The sequence below is a fragment of the Martes martes genome (genome assembly GCF_963455335.1).
Source record: "Martes martes genome assembly, chromosome: 8".
Lineage (NCBI taxonomy): Eukaryota > Metazoa > Chordata > Mammalia > Carnivora > Mustelidae > Martes > Martes martes.
The window spans coordinates 24,752,906-24,772,192 of NC_137895.1; the positions used below are offsets into that span (position 1 = coordinate 24,752,906).

The following is a 19,287-nucleotide window of genomic DNA, read 5'->3' on the forward strand; positions in this document are numbered from 1 at the left end:
AAGGCTTTCCAGAGGGAGGGAGGGTGGGTGGGTAAAATTTTAAAGGGGTGAGAGGAGAGAAGCAGAAGTCCCCCACAGCAGGCCTGGAAGCATCAGCAAAGGCTAAAGCAAGAATTGGTCTGGGGGGCTGGAAGGAAATACACCTGCAATTTACCCAGAGGCAACTTCCGCACCCCCCCCCCACTTGGAGCCTGAAGAACAGAAGTCACCCAGGAGCAGGGGTTCTGTGCTCCCTTCCATTCCACCAAGCCTGCAGCAGCTGACAGAAGCCTCGCTTCTACCCACCACTGCCAGCACTGCCTGGGCCCCCTGAATCTGCGCCCTGAGGCCAACTCACAGTGAACCCTATAGTGTAAGTGAATCTCAGAGACCCACTCTTTGCTAGGGGTCCTGGTAATTTTGTATTTCTAACTTGAAAGAGGTGGTTCAAAGACAGTCTCTTCAAAATACTTAAGCTTCAAGTCCCACAAAACCTAGACGTGCCCCTGGGGAAATCTCTTCACAGTGGCTCTTTACTCCCAGAAGCTGCTTTCCCTCCTCTCGGAAGTGGGCCTTCTATCTGTCTGCCACAAGGTGGCGCCAGACATCTGGCTGCGAGATGCGGCTGCCCAGACTCTCTATGCAAAGGAGGTGGTTTTTGCTGCCATTCTTAGAAGTCGAAATACCAACTTACTTGTTCTTCTTTCTATTGATGGCAACCTAACACTTCTCTTTGCATGTTCCTGGTTTCATTTTTAAAGTTACACTAAGATGGGAGTTGAGGGGACAGAATTATTTGATTTTCTAAAGCTTACATATTGTGGGAACTAAAGAAACTGGCCGACGTTAAAAAAAAAAACAATACACAAACCACAATTTTAGTCAGAAATTAATGGACTCAAGGAGGAGAAAAACTTCTGTGTACGAAGCAAACAAAGCAGGTGCTCCATAAGTATGTCTTTTCGCTTGCTAAAACTTGAATGGTTAGAGAAAGGAGGCTGAATGTTAACACTGTTAATGTTATAAATTCTCTTAATTTCCACTCCTCTGCCCAGAGCAGCACCTACTAAGTGTTTGTATACCATTATATTATCAATGTCCAAGAGAAAAGGCAGAAACCGTTTCATTATATAAAACAAAGCTTACGTACCTAAGTCAAGGAATTGGAAAACAACAATTTGTATTATTTGAGATCGGCAGTTAACTCAGCACCGAGTACCTTTAAAGCATTAAGTAAGTAAGGACAGCATTTGTAACTATGCAGCCCACACTTGAAGTCTTTTTTACTATTTTTTTTTAAGATTTTATTTATTTATTTGACAGACAGATCACAAGTAGGCAGAGAGGCAGGCAGAGAGAGAAGGGAGAAAGCAGGAAGCAGGCTCCCTGCTGAGCAGAGAGCCCCGGGGCTCGATCCCAGGACGCTGGGATCATGACCTGAGCCGAAGGCAGCGGCTTTAACCCACTGAGCCACCCAGGCGCCCCCTTTTTTACTATTTTTATGAGCTGGAATAAAGATTCTATTTTTTAAAAGATTTTATTTATTTGACAGAGAGTGAGAGAGAGAGAGCACAAGCAGGGGGAATAGCAGAGGGAGAGGGAGAAGCAGGCTCCCCGCAGGGCTCCATCCCAGGACCCCCAGATCGTGACCTAAGCCAAAGGCATATGCTTAACTGACTGAGCCACCCAGGTGCCCCTACTTAAATTACTTAAATTTATTTTCAAAAGATATTTTCATTATCATCAACCACTACATGTAAAAAAATAAATAAATAAATAAAAAGCCAATCTGTGAGGCCAAGTTCAAGTCCCTTAAAGCTCTTTTTATTTATTAACAAATGTTTATATTCTCATTCATTCTGTGAATAGCTACAGAGTGTCCATGTTTAAAGGGCAGGATAAACAGAGAGAAGGAAATTAGCCATTGCTCGGTCTACTTATTTACCGTTTATAATAAGTTAGCAATGTTCTGCAAGTACGGTTTTACAAATAACTCTTCTCTCTGAGGAAAGAGACTGTCAGGGGGTGGCGGGGGAGACACTGTAAAGAAGACCCAGGAAACTATTGTCTCCGGTTACATTAGAAGCAACTCCATTGGTTCATCGGTGACTTCTCTATGGGTAAATTTCCTTTGGAAAAGATTTAAATGGATGGCTACATTAACTCCGGCTGGGAAAGCGTGTTTGAACCATTCTACTTCCTCCCACATCTGTATGTCCATGCCACTTCCCACCCCATTACTAAACAACCCTGCCCTGTCTCACCCCCTCTCCCCGTTTTCAGATACACCTGCACTGAGATGGAAAAGGGCCTATTTTCCCTCTAGGCTGCCTCACCTGGGCACCTCTGTGTTCCCTAACTTGGCAACATCCCCAAATTTCCTAATGTTCCTGGTACAGAGTTTGTCCTTTCTGGGCTTGAAGAAGAAACGGTAATCAATCCAGAAGGTTCATAAATAATTGACTGCCTAAAAGCACAGACCTATTTCTCTGTACCTCCAAGAGGCAAGTCCATTTCAATGAGAGGGTGTATGGGGAAAAGCTCAGCCCAGTGCCCTGTCCGTTATGAGCCTTCAACAAGGCCTACTGTTGTTTTCATCTGTGCCTTCTACGGAGCGTTCCACGAGGCTCCCACCAGTGGAGCTTTTTAGTGTTAGCCATCCTCACACGAGGGTCACCCGGCAATTCCAACATGGCACCGGCAGACAACAGGCATTCTATAAAAATGTATGCAGTGATGATTCTACTTTTGAGGTATCTAGAGTAGTTAAACTCTTAGAAAGGAGAATGGTAGCTGAGGGGGTAGAGGGAGGCCTGGGGGAAGGAAAAAAGGGAGTTGTTTAATGGGACTGAAGTTTCAGTTACTTCTGAAAGATTAAAAAAAAATGTTCTAGAGGTCTACTGTAAAACACTGTGCATATAGTTAACACAACTACACTGTATACTCAAAAATGGTTAAGAAATAAAGTTTGTGTTGTACTAAAAAAAAAGGTATGCAGTGAATCTAAGTTTCTTTGAACCTCAATGTCTCTACTCTTAAGGTGGGGACTGTAACATGTGACTTCAGAGACTCTTCCAGAATATGCTAGTAGCCCACACATAGAATAATTTTATTATTCTCTTTTTTACCTCCGGAGAAAGATGGGCTTGTCCACTTCTCCAGTGTCTTCTGACTACAGGAGCCCTGCCTCTCTCCACATGGCTCGTCAGGTAGACACACACACACACAGTGTGCTCTGCAGTCTTAACCATACACATCACCATTTAATCTCTTCTTTGAAAACATCACACACAATTTTATTGGGCAGTTAAAGGAACACAAGCCTGCTAGATCAAAGCAGCCAACTGGTCACCCAGCCTTCCCAAAATGAGGCTGTAGTTCATTATAGCCACTCGGTTAACCACATCCACCTCCCTCATTTATCAACATGCCCAGGAAGCAGATTTAGAAATCCCGGGCACTGCAGGGAAAAATCTTTGCAGGTAACCCACCGTACTTAAAGAGCATCTTGAAAGAGGCATAGGACTATAAAACTCAGAGGTTCCAACAACCCGGGCCCGTCCCCAGGGCCCCCTCCACAGAGTCTCGCAGGGAACCACAGGCTTTACCGACAATGTCTTTTCTTGAAACAGACAGACCTTTTTGGACTAAAACCCAAGCATTCGCTTTCTTTGCCATTGTTTTTGTTGCCCGCGTTCTGTGTGCCTATCTTAATTCTGGCCCGAAGCACGTCCCCCTTCAGTTCTCAGACTCGGTAACATTCAGCTTCCTCTTGGGCAGGTTGCAGGCAGGAAACTGGAAAATGGGCCACAGGAAACCTGGCCTCCTACATCTGTCCCACTTTGTAATTGCAGCTCTGGTTTCATTTTGCTTTGTGTGTCAGCTTGGTTTTAACCCTCAACACGACAGTCGGACTCTGCTTTCTGGAAGAACGCTGCCATTCTTCTTGCCCAAGAAAACTCACTGAGACTTTTGTTTCCTCCCCAGAGTAATTAACCCTATGAATTCAATAGGGGAAAAAATACAAAGCAAATTCTCCTTCAACAGTAGCCATTTGGATCAAAAGCATATGGAGCTAGAAAAATGATTCATTAGCTGTGATAAGGCTATCAATGAATCCCCAGTGGAAAATCAAGACTATTTTATAGTACTGTCCACAGAAGTTATTTTAGATAAATTGGATGAGCAGTGGTCCGAGGCTCCCTGACAAAGTTTATCATGTGAGCTTTTGATAAATAACGTATGAAAAGAAGCTATACTCACACCTCATTATAATCTCTTTCGTTATGACGCTCTTTCCAACTGTATTTCTTAACAATTATCACCATTAGGTTGAACTATATGACACTGTTTTTATGGGCCCAAAACAGCCAAACACCCACAGTCTCATAGAGTCAACTTAAAGCATATAATCACATGCAGAGTCTAGACACACACACACATACACACTCACTCTCTCTCTCTCTCTCTCACAAACACACACACACATCCCCAGGGAAGTATCTTCTTCCAGTATTCGGTCCATGGACTCTTTTGAGAATCTGAAGTTCTCTAGAGGCGGGGAAGGTAAACTCATACAAAATACATATAATTTCAACAGGATTTGTAAAACACTAAATTTATAAATCTCAAATTAAGAGCTCTATTCTAAAGGAAATGTTAGGTATATCCTCCCTGACTAGCAGTACAGAGAGTCCATGGAATTCTCAAGAAGAGGGCTAATACCGGCCCCCCAAATCTGTTACTTCTTTAAGCAGGAGATTTTTTTAATGCAAACACTTGATGAGCATTTCTTATGTACCAGGCATTGTGCTCAGTGCTTCACACACATCTAAATTTAATGCTCTACCGGGAAGTCATGATTTCAAGAGGTAGAATAAGATGCTCATGGCCACAGGAGTAAGGCAGACAAACAGAGACTCCTGTCCAGGGTCATCTGGCTCCAACCACCAGGTCCTTGATCACCACACAGAGCTCCTCCAGCGGTGGCTTCATTTCCCACATGCACACCTCACTGCTGCTAAGAGAGAAGCCTCGTTTTACCTCAGTGGGAGATGGAACTTTCCCACTACGAATCAGATCAGGGAATTTCTTCGTTCATTTCTCACTTTGCCTCATCTGTGACTCCAGGAATCCCAACTGGCTCCGTTTTAAGAAAGAAACTGTGAACCCATGCCACCATCATTTTTTTAAACCAATCTCCCTTTTCAAGAAGATCTGTATGTTGGTTTAGACACACTCCAGTTTCATCCTTCACTAAATAATCGAGGGTAGCTCTTGATTATGAAGACTAGACATGAGAAGTGGTCCCTTCTGTCACTTAGGCCCCCTTCAGCAGGAGAGACCATCCTGCTCAGTGTGGGCACACACAGCAGAACAAGAGGATGGAAGGCAAGAAAAGAAATGCGAGGGATCTAGCCTGGCTCCGGAGACACAGTCCCAAACCTGCATGCATCTCTCCTAACCATAGAAGGAATCACAGGCAACACTTCACCTGCGAATAGGGACACACTGGGAACCCCACTAAAACCACGTGACAGTACCTAGCACGGCACCTGGCACCTGGCAGGAACTCAGAACTGTTCCTTTAAAAACAGACGCCTCCGGGGAAGCCCTGTTTCAGGTTCTAAGGAAGCAATGTTTGGGATTTTTGTGGAGGACCATGACAAGCACATGAAAACAAAATGCTGCCTTGCATACAGTACAACTTACTTAAAAATCTTGCTAACAGTTCTTATATGTGAACTTCCATCGAATGAGCTCCCTAAGTCCCAGTGGGTATGTTTTTTCCCTCCCATACTCCCCTTGATTCTTCTATCTCATAGAACTTGGAATGAAAAACCTTTTACCTAATCTTCTATACTATTCCTATTTTTAAAACCTGATCCTATGCGTAAGGGGAAAATCTGGACATCGGAACATAAATTCCATCGCAGCCGTGGCCCTAAAGAGTTGCATGATCTCGGGCAGGGAAGTCAACTTCTCCCTGTTCCAACTTCTTTATCTGTAAAACAGGGATTAGGCGAACCCTCTCCCCATCCGCACACGAGCGCCCTCAGACCAAAAGACTCCGTATGATTACTTGGAAAATAAAAATCCAAGTTACCCTTTTGGTCAGTGCCCTGCACAAATACTCTTTAAAACAGGAATGGAATGATGCCTTCAGCTTCAAATCAAACCTTCCCAGAGAGATTTTTTAAATCTACGGTTGTCTTAACATCAGGAAATGTTTGTTTGCTCACTTTGTGATGATAGTTTTACGAAAATCAAAAATAAAGGAAATCTTAAAAACTGCCTCCACTAGAACGAAACCATAATCTTTCAGATAAACCTGAAAGCTCTTCTCTGCTAAATAATAAGTTGGTGAAAGCCAAAAAGTCTATCCGCGGCATAGTAAGAAAACTTGTGCATGATACAGAATGATGGTGGATTTTCCACATCCAGAAACTCCAACATTTCCTGTCAGAGCATCCTCCAGACCCTTCCATTGTGTTGAAACTGTAAAATCTTTCTAAATCAGGACTTCCTCCTATTATGCTTCAGAGGCGTCTTTCTGGGAAGGGTAGATCCAAGGCAAAAGGTAGGAATTCCCGCAGCACCACCCAGTGGAAACGTTAGAAAAAAAAAAAAAATGCAAGATAAAATAGGTTTCGTCAAAGAAAATTCACATCTTCGCTCTTCTAATTAAAAATCTGGACACTGCGCTTCTCCATCAGTGGTAACCAGCCGCACATTCCGCTTAATCCTGGTGCCCTTCTTCCTCGGGCCAGTCCCCCAGATGCCACCCACCCAGCCACCCACAGCCTCACCGACACCATCCCCCGTCTCTGTCATACATGCGCGCGCACAAACACACAAACAAACATGCGCGTGCGCGAACACACACACACACACACACACACACACACACACACACACGGGGCGGACGCCAGGGTGGGGGAGGAAGGAGGCCCAGGCAGGGTCAGGTGTGGGCTGCGACACCATCTCTTCCTCGCTGAAGGATTCCCAAGGGACCCCGGCGACCGGGAAATGTGCACAGCTGTGCTCAGCCTCCCAGCTCCGCTGCAGCTTTGGGCACTTCCTGTCAGAAAGGTAACCATCTGTGCACCTTCCCTGGCTGCCCCCCTTCCCCGGCTGCCCCCCTTCCCCCTGCCCCCGGTCTGAGCCGCCTCCAACATCTGCACCACAACCCTACCTCTCCAGTGCCACCCCGGGGAAAGATGCAGAGCCTTTCCTCCTGGCCCAGATGTCCGGGTCCTCCAAATCTCTCTCCGGTGTGACCACATCCTACCAAAGCCACCGCGGGTCCCCCAGGCTGCCCATGCGTGGCTCAGTCTCTCTACCTCATTTACTGGCATTAGAACACATCTCTCGCCACCAGTGGCTGCTTCTCATGCATGCAGGGCCCATCAGGCTACTAATCTTAGGAGCCCTTGACTTTCTCCCTCCGGCTTTCCTTCACGGCCCTAGTAGCCGCCCAGAGAGGGAGAGAAGTCATGGTCTTCCCAGAGAGACTTCTCTTGTCTCTTCTATAGAACTTCAAATAATAAAGCCTCATTTTTTCTATCATGTCTGGATGGTTAAGTCCCCGAAGAAAACTGGCCCCAACGTCGGCACTCCTGGCAAAGTTAGCTTTCTCTCTTGAGGTAAATCTACAGAAACCACTTTAGAATCTTTCAAAAAGAATACAAGAGAAAAGGATGCTCGTGAGCTGACCCTGACATTCTTCAGGAGTATATGAGCAGTGTTAAAACTTTATAATACAGCTTTCTGAGCAGATCATTTACAAATGGCTCATAATACGATAAAGCTTTTCCTTTTCCTAAAATTTAACATGTCAAAATGTGGTGGCTCCTGGAAAGGTCCAGATTCCGCGGACTTATATGGACACAAGCTCGTGTTTGGGTCTGGCTCTACCCAGTACTGCCACCTCGCACGGAAAGCTAGCTAAGCAAGGAAATGGACTCCTCTGGGCTTCTAGATGCTTCTAGGGGCTTCTATGTTCTGTGGGCACTTCAGCACACACGCCTTCCTTCCTTCCGTGCTCTTCTCAGCAAAACTCTGTCACGGTTTAGGAAATGCAAATGGGAGGCATCAACATTTTTACATAATCTGGTATGATAATATACCCACTTTCCAAGGGAACTATAAAAAAACAGTGACGCTGCTGTCTTCCAAATGTCATCACCTGCTCATGTGGTGGACACCTGTGGGGGATTTTAGCTGCGTCTCCAGTCATGAAGGTAGACTAGCCCTTTTATGGCTTTATTGTCTCTCTCACATTTTTGTGCCTCATGGTACCAAATGCAGGGGTTCTACTAAACGTCAACAACTTCTCACAGAGTTCTTTTTAACATGAGACAAAAATACAATGGCATAAGGGTAACAGGGCACACAAAGGCATCTCATTTTCCACTGAATGTCTACTGAAAAATCAAGCCTGACTTGTTGACCCACTATAGTAAGGGGAGCACATTTAAAAATATCTTGGTGTTCATGGTAAGTATTGTTATTTCTAAGAATTAGAATTGCAAAAATAGAAAATAACTTCAAAACCCTCCCAATGCCTTGTATTTCAAACCTATTTACTAAACCTCCCCCACATGCACTGAGTAAATGAACCAAAGAACATGAACACAGTCATAAGTGGGAGACCGATGGTTTCTTCATTGTGTCTGGCTAACGTGCACACCCACATCCTTCGAGACGCCTACAACGGCATCTGATGGAAAAGACTGGCTGTGGTGCATCGGCATCAAACAGCCAATATGCACCCCAAAGCGTCCTCATGGCCCTCACTTCCCATTCGGGAATCTGCCATCCACTAACGTGGCTCGGCCCTTTCCTGAAATGCCACATACAACATGATACTCTCCTCTTCCAATAACTGTTCCACAACATTATATTAACTGTAAAAAAAATAAATAACAGCTGGATCCTGCTTTAGAGATCTTGTCCCCCTTGCTAAAGAAAGTCACCCTTTTTACATTTTCATTATCTAGAGCACGTATGATCTTCTATGTCAAGGTCTTAAAGACAAATTAGGTTTAATATTTAGGTTAAGAGGGAAAAAAAAAAAAAAAGCAAAGGATGTGGCAAAGGCTGGCAGAGGACGCTGTTACTGTGGTTCAGCTCTGATTTAAATCAAAGCAGGCCAAGAGCTCTTATCTAAGAGCAGGAACTCTGAGCTTTGGAGAACCCCAGTGTCCCCAGGACATTTGTTGGATTCCGGGCCTCTTCCAAGAGCATACACATTTGTAATAAAAGACATTCACTTTAAGAATTTTTAGCACTCTTCAAAGTTGCTCAGTTTATCCAAGTATCATAAATGCAGAACTGAGAATCAGCACTAAGGCATCCAAAGCAGTCAATTAAGCAAAGGTCACAGGAACATCGAGGGGCTGACTGAATGACGTTTTGGCCTCGACTATCAAAGATGGGTTTGGCCCATCAACAGGCATTCCTGCCCTCCACTAGGGCCTCAGCATGGATGTGACAACAGGTCTCTGCCTGGGGTTTAATTAGTTCCAGTCCTGAGCTCAGAAAGTCACTTGGAGAATCTGGAGATGTTTGTTCTAAAATACTTTTTAAAAAGAAAAAATGAAGCTTTGCGCAGTGGCAGTATCGTAGCCAATGAGGTTTATCCGAGGCGTGATTATTGCTAATTAAAAAGAAAAAATGAAATAAAAATAAATATTAATGTTCTACCACCCAACACCTTCTGGTCTATGTGATCGGTTTCTAGGTCTTGGAAAACAGGCAGAGACATTAGCAGAAATAACATCTCTACCAACGCTCATGGATTCTAGATTCCAGAAGATTTCAAAATGCAAAACCATACAAGAACATGGAGGTCCGGTGTCCAGATATGCTCTTGCAATAATACTAAAAGGTTTGCTCCCTTCTTGTATGTTCTTAATGGGACTTGCTGAAATTAGGAATCTCTACTTTCTCCTCTCTTATAAATTGTATTTTTTAAAAATCCAAGTTTTCTGAGTTCTCACAGTGAAATAGTGGTTCTTTTGGGTGAGAAGTTTAGCAAATGTTCCCTTATGCTCCCATCCTTTCTCTTAGGACTTGAATCCTCTGTGAAAACAGCGGCTCTGGATGTAGGAGGAACAAAAAGTGAGATCATACTGTCCCACTCTCTTCAACTCAGGCATTTCTCTTATCGCCTACGTATGCGGAGACACACACATACATATACATACACACACACTCCCCTGTCAATGCTTATCTTCTTCACTTTCAAAGGAACTCCAACCACCATGGCTTTTGTATCTTAGCTTCTAAAGGAAAACTGTCCAAAATCCAATAAGGAGGGAGTGGGGAGAGAACGTTTCCAGCTCACTGAGTATTAACCAGAAAAGTGCTCTTCTTAACTGTGTTAGGAAACTGTCTGACCATATACCCCTTTTCTCACATAATCGAGCATTCTGATCTTTCTGGGCCTTAGGATCATTATTCTGAGGATGATGAGAACTTACAGATGCAGACAGTGTAAGAGAATCCTTGCTGTTTAATTCTTACAGAGAATTCCTGAGCACATCCTGGAATAAATTCTGGGGCTTGTTTTGCTATTGGGTTTTTATCTCTCTCTCCTGACAGCGAAATGCAGGGAGAGAAATCTGCTTAATCATACATTCTGGTAAGTCAAGGTCTGACTATCAACAAACTCCTCTTTGGCAAAACCCAGCTGAAAGGCACAGCGGACCCAGCCCTCCTTCACCAAAAACAGCGGAGGTATTAGTCATTCATCCTTTCAAATACACAGAGTCTCTCCTTATTCTCGAAATCAATCAGAAACATCATTAATTACAAGAAGTTACAGACAAATGCTACATACAGGTTTTAGTATAAGCGAGGAAGGATTTTTAACTGCAAATATTATGGAACGCAGCCCAAAGGAATGACCAAAACTTGGTCAGTCGACACCTTGATGAAAGACCAACGATCGTTGCTGTAGAATGATGGGTTTTAACACGGAAAAAATTTTACATCAAGATCCTTTCAAGCTGCACTGACCTATGAATTATTTAACTGTTAACCAACCATTTCCAGTACAAGACTGGTAGCAACAGGAAGGCTGACATTTGTCCTCTCAGATATTAACAAACTCGTTTCTGTTCATCTACGGTTCTTGCAAGTCCGGACAAAAACTCTGGAAAATGACATATCCTCTGTACAGGCTCTTCCTGGCTGTCTTCATGATTTCACCAAGAGATAGGCCTCTTATTAATCCAAGTAATTTACTGTCTAGCAAAGGGTTGGATTTATGCATGGCAATAAAGACCTTTATCAAGTCCAACGGCAAGCTTTCCCCCTTCAGATGGTTTATAATTCAATGAATGCCAAGTACTGGACAACGTGCTGGGATAATTACGAGGATGGAAAAAACAGAGCAGGCCCAGAGGGAGGTTCCAGACTGAGGGCCGAGACAGACGTGAAACGCATCATGACGCATCAGTGGGCAGGTACCTCCCTCACTCTCCAAGTCTAAAGGATTCAAGGGTTTGGCAGAGGCTCTGGATAACAAGGGAGGCGGGGCTATCAACCCTCTTTCGTTCCTGAGTTTGGGATAATGAGTAATAAGGAACAATGAGGGACACCAGCCCTATCTCCAGAAATTGAGATCTCAAAGTGTTTAGTACCTGTGTTTGGATAGTGAGAATCTGGAGAGGGAGAATTTGCAGAGGGTACTGAGGAAACCTGTTAGTAAATACGGCAAGGGCTCTCTGAAGGCGGGGGCAGATGGCTGGATGACAGTGAAAGCGCCAGCCTGGGGGCCCGGCAAAAGCGGAGCCTTGGAAGATGGCCACAGAGTAGCAAAGTAGAGAGAGCGGGATAGATGGGGGATAGATGGGAGTGGGGTGGGGGTGGGGAAGGGAATTCCCAGGAGAAAGAACAGCATCTCGAAAGGCCCAGTAGCCAAAGGGCACAGGACACCTGTGAGGAATGGACGAAAAGCCAGGGTGGCTGGCGTACTGCCTACATGAAGGATTTGGGTCTCTACCCTGGCCGAAGCCACTGGGAGATTTGAGGCGGATGTGTGGCACGGTCAGACCTGTGTTTTCAGGACCACTCCAGCCTGTGGGGAGACAAGGGACTAAAGACGGCCAGAGGGAATGAGGGACCCCTCAGACACAGCAGTGGAGGACGGAGAGCCTTTTCAAAGACTATAGGAAAGAAGGAGCAGGGACTGAACCTGGTGATCACAATCTTATCTTGGCCTACTCAGCATCCAGTCCAGAGTCACTGGTGTTCCCAAGAAAGAGGTGACCAGGCCATCAGAAATGAGTGATGCTTGTCGCAAACCTTACTAAAAGGAGGAAATGCAGCATAGCAGCGAAAAGCAACCTTCCCTCGAGGGTTCCTTATTCTACAAGGGGCCAGAATGGGATTGAAGGGGAAATTTATGGGGAACCCCTTTTCCCACCACAAAATACTTCGCCTAAATCGCTGTGTATGCGTGGAAGTTGGCTGGCTGGGGAGGAGAGCAAAAATTAACATCATGTTTTCACAACTCTTGGAATTCAAGTTCCTTACTCTACAAAAGCAGACAAAAGAACTTGACTTGGAAGGGATTATCCCAACCTCTACACTTCAATCACTTCACCAACCAGGGAGATTCAGAGATAGCCCCGCAACACGACTGGTTTTAAGGGAATCTGCTCGTTCCCGTAGCACACACATTACTTTTGGTTAACTTATGCGGTATTAAATAATGTAGAAGGGATTTTTCCTCCTATGGTATTGCTGAGGAAATCCCCACATTCTAATGATTTGTTTTCAATCAAGCAGATTAAATAAAAATACTGCAGTATTTTATCAAAGTGTTCTGAGGTTTAATAACCTACATGGTAGACTCGTGAAATTACCATAGTAAAAAGAAATAGCTAGGGAATGTTTCAGGTGATGGAAATATTCTCTATTTGGAGGCAAGGGGTGGGGATTCCATGGGTATATACAAAAACATCAAGGATCTGTCCATTTCCATGTATGAAATTATACCTCAATTAAAAAAAATAAAAGACATCAGGGTCTCAGATTCCCTGTTCTATTTCTTTGAGTAAAGGATTCCTGACCTCAGTCTAAAAGAAGGCATTAGATAAGTGTGTTTTATACCTACCTCATTATTTCCATATTTACACATGGAAAATTAGGAATTATTCTTAGATATGGTAGCTTAGAAATACTTATGATACCATGTACTTTAGAGCCTCTTTCTAGAGCAGGTGAGTAAATTAATTTTAGTCCAACTGAAATTAGAATATATTAGTAAAACCATCATCTTAATTTCTTTAAAAATATAAAAATAAGTCTCAAAGATAAATTATAAAATAATCCCATTTAATTCTTAGAATAATTTAATAATTGCTTTCCAGGAAATGCAAATTAAAACACATAATCGATGAGTTAATAATTCCTAGTGGCAATTCAAACCAAATTACAGTTTATTGAAATGACCAATTCAAGGTTTATTTTGAAACTGCTGACACATACATTAAGTTTCCGGTAATAGATGAAAGGCCATTTTTCTTTGGTTATAGGTAGGAGTCGAATTTCTGCAATTACTTAAAAGACTGAATGATCTACCGTTTTTGAAGGCCTTTAGGATTCATTAACAGAAGGTTTTACACACACACACACACACACACACACACACACAATTCCATTTACTGGGGCTGCCACTTTAAGTGGCAAAACCAGAGTTCTGTGCCACAAAACCATCGTCTCTCTGCCACAGTTTCAACCAAAACGTTGGATGATCTTAATTCAAACTGGCCATGGGCAATAGTCACCCTGAGCTGAAAAGCCATTGAAAACCTCAGTTTCAAAGTTTGGAAACTCTCTGGATATAAAATGAAACAGTAATAACTCAGAATTGTCACAATGTACAAGAGGCACCTTCCTCCCACCTTATAAAGTTCAAGGTCCATTTTCGGTTTAACCTAGCTTCTCTTTCTCATCATCTAACATTCTATTTTGATGTGTAGAGCTCTGGACTTCCTGTTACTACATCTTGATATTCGGCTGCAAATCATGACTCATTCTTAAATCATACAGAAACTCATCAAAATCCCAAATTTCACAGCACATATGAATTCAGTCTTCTAAGAGGTCAGCATTCTTAGAACATTACTTGGAGCCACAGAGACAAAAACATTGAACAAATCCATGTAAAAAAGTATGTCAATCCACGGTTGAGACAACACATTTATTAGATCAATAAATGCAAGTTCTATGTGCAGTACTTTTGGTCTTGGTACCAGTTATGAAAATGTATAAAATGGCATGTTAAGTAAAAATAAGTTACAAAACAAAGTACAGTGTGACTCCAATGAAAAGTTTTATGTGTGCATATGTGTATTTGTGTGTGTACACACACATATTGTAGGAGACTGAAAAAATATACACCAAAATGTTAACAGTGGGATTATGGGAGATGTTTATATTTTTCTTCATGGTTTTCTGAATCTTCCTAACATAATTCACATTAATATTTTTTCAAAACAGAAAAAAACCTACCTAACCTTTAGAAAATATTATCATGCTAGTGCAATCTCAAATATGTTATAAATCAACATACAAAGACAAAGGGAATTACGGATAACCAGGACATAAAAAGCTCTTGCTTGAAACATATGGAAAAATCTTGGGGTCTTTCATTCAAATGACCCATGTGCCCGGTGTGTATGTGTGTGTGTGTGTGCAATGTGTGTGTGTGTGTGTAGGCCCTAGGAAGGGGCAGAAGCCGGCTGCCTGCAGCCCAGGTACAGCCAAAAGAGACAGAGAACGCATTGCTTTTAAAGTTTAATGAGAAACCCCAGTTCTGGGGCACATGAAGGTGGCAGGATCACTCTCTAGGACTGGGAAGGAGCAAAGTCATTAATTCATAAGCAGTAATTCACCATCAGCACCCACCCCCCACCCCCAAAAAGGGACTCTACTCCAGGAAGTCACATTCTTGGATAATTTTTTTTTTAGTGTTGGGTTTGTCATTAGGTAATATTTTGCAACCACACTGGTGTTTTGAATCAGAGAGGTGTACAAACATAACTGGGTAGCACAGAACATACAAAACCCAGTATCTGACAGCTAAGAAAGGAATATTTTAATTTAAATGCTCTGACTGGAAGGACTTTAAAACCGATTTCAGGAAAAGATTCAAGTTCCAAAAAGTTATTACAAATATAAATTTCAAAATACGATCTCAGAGTTACATTTACTGTATATTAGCAGTTTTAAATTATTAATTTTTTTTAATAATAAGAAGAAGACATCTTTAATAAATGTTTTAGGAAATTTCAAAATTCAACTAGGGTTGAAAAAAAAAATCACTGCTCTCTCCTATCTGGGCTATTGTCATCTGGTCTGAAAAGCATCAGTACCAAGTAAATGAGGTTCAGAGATGGTCTAATTCAGCCCAAAAAGGTAAACCATCACAATTCATTATTTCAATGTCATTCTATGGCATATTACTGACCAAAAAGAGAGTGAGAGTGAGAAAATTCATGCACAGTGGTACATATGTGACAGAAAAGTGCAACTGACAACTTGTAAATGTCCTATTCATTGAATGGATGCAGGCAAAAGAGTCACCATCATTGTTAATGTAAATAAGACCTTCTCACAGAGGGCACTACTGACATTTAGGGCTGGAAAATTCTTGGGGGCGGGGCTGCTGCTTGCTGGATGGGTAGCTTGCATGCCTAACTCTCTACTGACTAGATGCCAAGAGGACCCTCTTTGGTTATGAAACCAAAATGTCTCCAGATATTGCCAAATGTCACCTGGGGGACAAAATTACTCCCAAAAGTCTGTTTATCCAGGCTGGTTTGTAGTTCACTGAAAGGGGCCTCTCCTGCAATCTGGAAAGTGTTTTTCTCATCTATTTGTTTTAAGTGTTGTGGTCCTACTCACAGCTTTCAACGCAACAATTTATTGAGCATCTACTGCTGTGCCCGGCACTGTGTTAGGGACATCCTGTACTCACATCCACTGACTCACACCCTCCTTGGGCTGTTTTTAGGACATGCTTTGCCACGAGAAGAGAAATACCAATACCTCAAAACCCTTCAAGAGTACCGTCCTCAAGCAGCATGTCCTTGTCAGTAAAGGGAACCCCCCAGTTCCAGGCAGGTTCCTTAAAATTCTTTACCCTTTTAAGCAACTCTACACATTTCCAACATTTAAAAGTTTAAAAGGAGGGGGGACGCACAAGGCCTTAAGGCCATAATGCCTTTGCTATATTTGGCATAGAAAGACCATCAGGGGTTTTTGCAGGCAGGATCATTACTGGAAACTCTAAAAACACTTATGGACAGTCTTCTTCACTGTCTGACCCACATGACCTCCTAACACAATTTGTAATTTTATAATCCCCATAAATTGAAACTCATAACTGACCTATCCCAAATAAATGTGTGCCACAGACAGAGAAAAACGGAAAGAGATCAGAGGGCATTTTGTTTGGCAATAAAGCAGTAAGGCTCAGAAATCGATTTGAGCTCATTAATAGATGCCTGGAACACACTTGAGGTTCTCACCTCCTGTGGCTCCCCCAGCTCCCTAGACCTCTTCCAACAAAGACACAAGCTCAGATGAGAGAAGATGGGGGTGTTTGAGCTGCTGGGGCCTTAGAAACTTCACACACACACACACACACACACACACACGCGCGCGCACGCGCGCACCCCCTACACAGACACCCTACAGACAACTTGGAAAGAAAAACCTGAAAGTCCAAAATCCAAAAGGGCCCAAGCGACTTCAAAGTTTTCAAGATACTGCCCTGAAAAAGGTTGTCAGGCAGCTGCACCTCTAAGTAAATAAAGCCCTAATTTGTCCCCTTCTGCAGCACAGTACTCCCCCAGCTGACAGTGGCTGCACAAAACCCCTCCTGTACGGAGCAGCGGAAACTCCTAATGAGATTAGTTGGTGTGTATGCAGACATTACTTAGCAGTGACTAAAGGGGCTCTCTCTTCCTGCAGCAGCCAGTGGAAAATTCAGGGAACTTTTTCCCCCTGCAGCAGCAGAATCCCTGTAACCCTCTCCCCAGCCAACTCCAACAACAACTCAGCCTCCCCCAGCCCCCCTCCGGCTGGGGTGCTGGGGGTAGTTAAAGACTGGCCAGGGGCTTCCAAAAGCCGGAGGGTAGGAGGGGGCGGCGGGGAAGGGGCGGGGGACCCCTCGAACACTACAAAGGAAACTGTAAAAGGCACAAATACATAAACCTGAGGAGCAAACCAGTTTCTTTGTGAGCTCCTCTAGTGAGTCATTTTCAAGATGCTGTCTGCTGCCAGTTTCAAAGCGGAAGCGCATGGCAATTAGTCTTGCCGTTTCCAGACAAGCCAGAAACTCTCCCGACACTCGTTTTTTTTTTTTTTTTCTAAAAAGCCCCTTTTGCAGTTTCTGAAATAACATTTCTTACTCCCACCCCCACCCACCACCTAAACGCAGCTTGTCCTCAGGATGATTCGGTTCAGAAAAAAATAAAAAACCGAGACCTCTTACTTGTCTCGTTTACCTCTCCAAAATTTTAATTCCTCCTCCCAAAAGTTACAGTAGCGTTACAGGCCAACGTTCAGTTGCCAGCTGAAGCGCCCCCTCCTAGAGCGGGGGGCTCCAAGACCGTCTGCTGCCCGGTCCTTCGCCAAAACCGTGTCCAGTAAGGACTCCGCTGGCTTTTAAAGATCCACCTGGGCTTGCGCCTGGGGGCGATGACCCGGGCCGGTTGTTGGGGGGGGGGGTCACCTGCCGAACCAGAAGGGACGTGGCCCCCAGCCCCGCGTCTTCGCTCCCCACGCCCTCTGCTTCCCCCTCCACCCTCGTCCTCTCCCCGAATCCGAGCATCGGTGCCCACTGCCACCCCTGGGGAGTCCCAGCCCCTGCTGGAAGGTCGGCGGCCGTCCAGCCTCCAGGCACGCAGTCTGCCCCGTCGCCGTCCCTCCCGGGGACCCGAAGTCCCACCGTCCCTACCAACCCCCCCCCCCGCGCCCCCTCCTCCGAGGTGCAGCGCAGCCCCAGGGCAGGGTGCCGCCGGCGCAGGGTCGGACGCGGCGCGGAGCTCCGGCAGGGCGGGCGGCGCGGAAGCATCCCGGCGGCGCCCCCTCCCCAGGGCCGCAGCCCACCCCGCGGCGCCCACCAGCCCCACCCCCACCAAACCAAAGAAAAGAAAGAAAAAGCACCCCGACGAAACTTTGCAACTGTCCGAGCAACAGGCAGAAACCCTGCTTGCTACCTACCCAGATGTGGGGGAGCTTTCAAGATCCTTCTTCGGGGGAATTTCTAGGAGGAACCGGGCGAAAGCCCCCGACTTTCCATGCTGACAGGCGTCTGCAGACGGTCTGTTGCTCTTGTAATGAGATCCTGATTTTTCCCCCTTTTTTTTTTCTTTCTCTCGCTCCTCTTTTTTTTTTTTTTTTTTCCCCTCTGGTGTGTGTGTGAGAGCAGGAAGTTGGAGCAGTCAGGCCGAGCCGGCTCACTTCCTTTACTGCATTATTCCCCAGGCGGTGTGCAGTCTGTGTAAACAGGCTTTTCCGCCCCGCGCCGCGCGCCCCGGCCGCGGCTGTACGCCGGGGCTGGCCGCCGAGGCCCGCGCATACTCCGCCGCCTGCGCCCCGCGCGCTCGCCCCGCACAGCGCCGCGCCCCCGCCCGCCGCGCGCCCCGCTTCCTGCTCGGCCACCCCAGGGGAGGAGCCTCGGGACCCTCTGCGACTCCGGGCGGCCGCAGCCCCTCCCCAAGGCGGGGGGTACTGCTCGGCCAGAAACCCAGAGAAGTGCCCACCCCCCCTCCCGCCCCGACCCGGGGCGCGGCTGGCGACCCCGGGCTGCGGAGAACCGAGGGAGCCCTCCTCTGCCCTTGGGGTCCCTGCGCCCGGCACCACAGTGGGGTCGTGACTTGCCCAGTTGGCCTGGGCGGAAAGGCCCCAAGCGGGGAGGCCGCTGGCCTGGCTGTTTTCTGTTAGCTGGAATGGCTGAGTTGTGGGACAGTGGGGCGCGGGGAGTGGGGAGTGGGGTGCAGCGTTCGGTGGCTCTAGGCACAGGGCTGCTTTTGTCGTGGGTGGGGACGTGACTGCTTAGGAGATGTTGGAAAGGAGGCACGGTTTCTGCCTGGGGATGGACACAGTTCCTGTCTGGGATTTTAAAAAAAAAAAAAAAAGGCCAGAGCTCAGAGTAGGGGGCCCACTTTGGGGAAAAGTATGAGGAGCCATAAACTGGAAGCCGGGATTCGCCAGGAAGAGACCTTTCTAGCCATTCACTATGGCCTACCACAGGCCCAACCTTTCCTGCCTAAGAGCTCC

At 45.4% G+C, this 19,287-nt stretch overlaps 1 protein-coding gene across 2 annotated transcripts in view; it reads right to left on the reverse strand.

Annotated features, from left to right (window-relative positions):
• ELK3 (ETS transcription factor ELK3) overlaps positions 1-19,287 on the reverse strand; it is a 72,481-nt gene that overhangs the window by 52,912 nt on the left and 282 nt on the right. The window contains exon 1 of one of the 2 annotated variants that reach the window (XM_080810766.1): positions 18,229-18,636. The exons of the other annotated variant lie outside the window; for it this stretch is intronic. The gene's annotated coding sequence lies outside the window, so the exon portion shown is untranslated. Of the gene's footprint in view, positions 1-18,228; positions 18,637-19,287 lie in introns of those variants that run through there. 2 annotated transcript variants of the gene reach the window in all.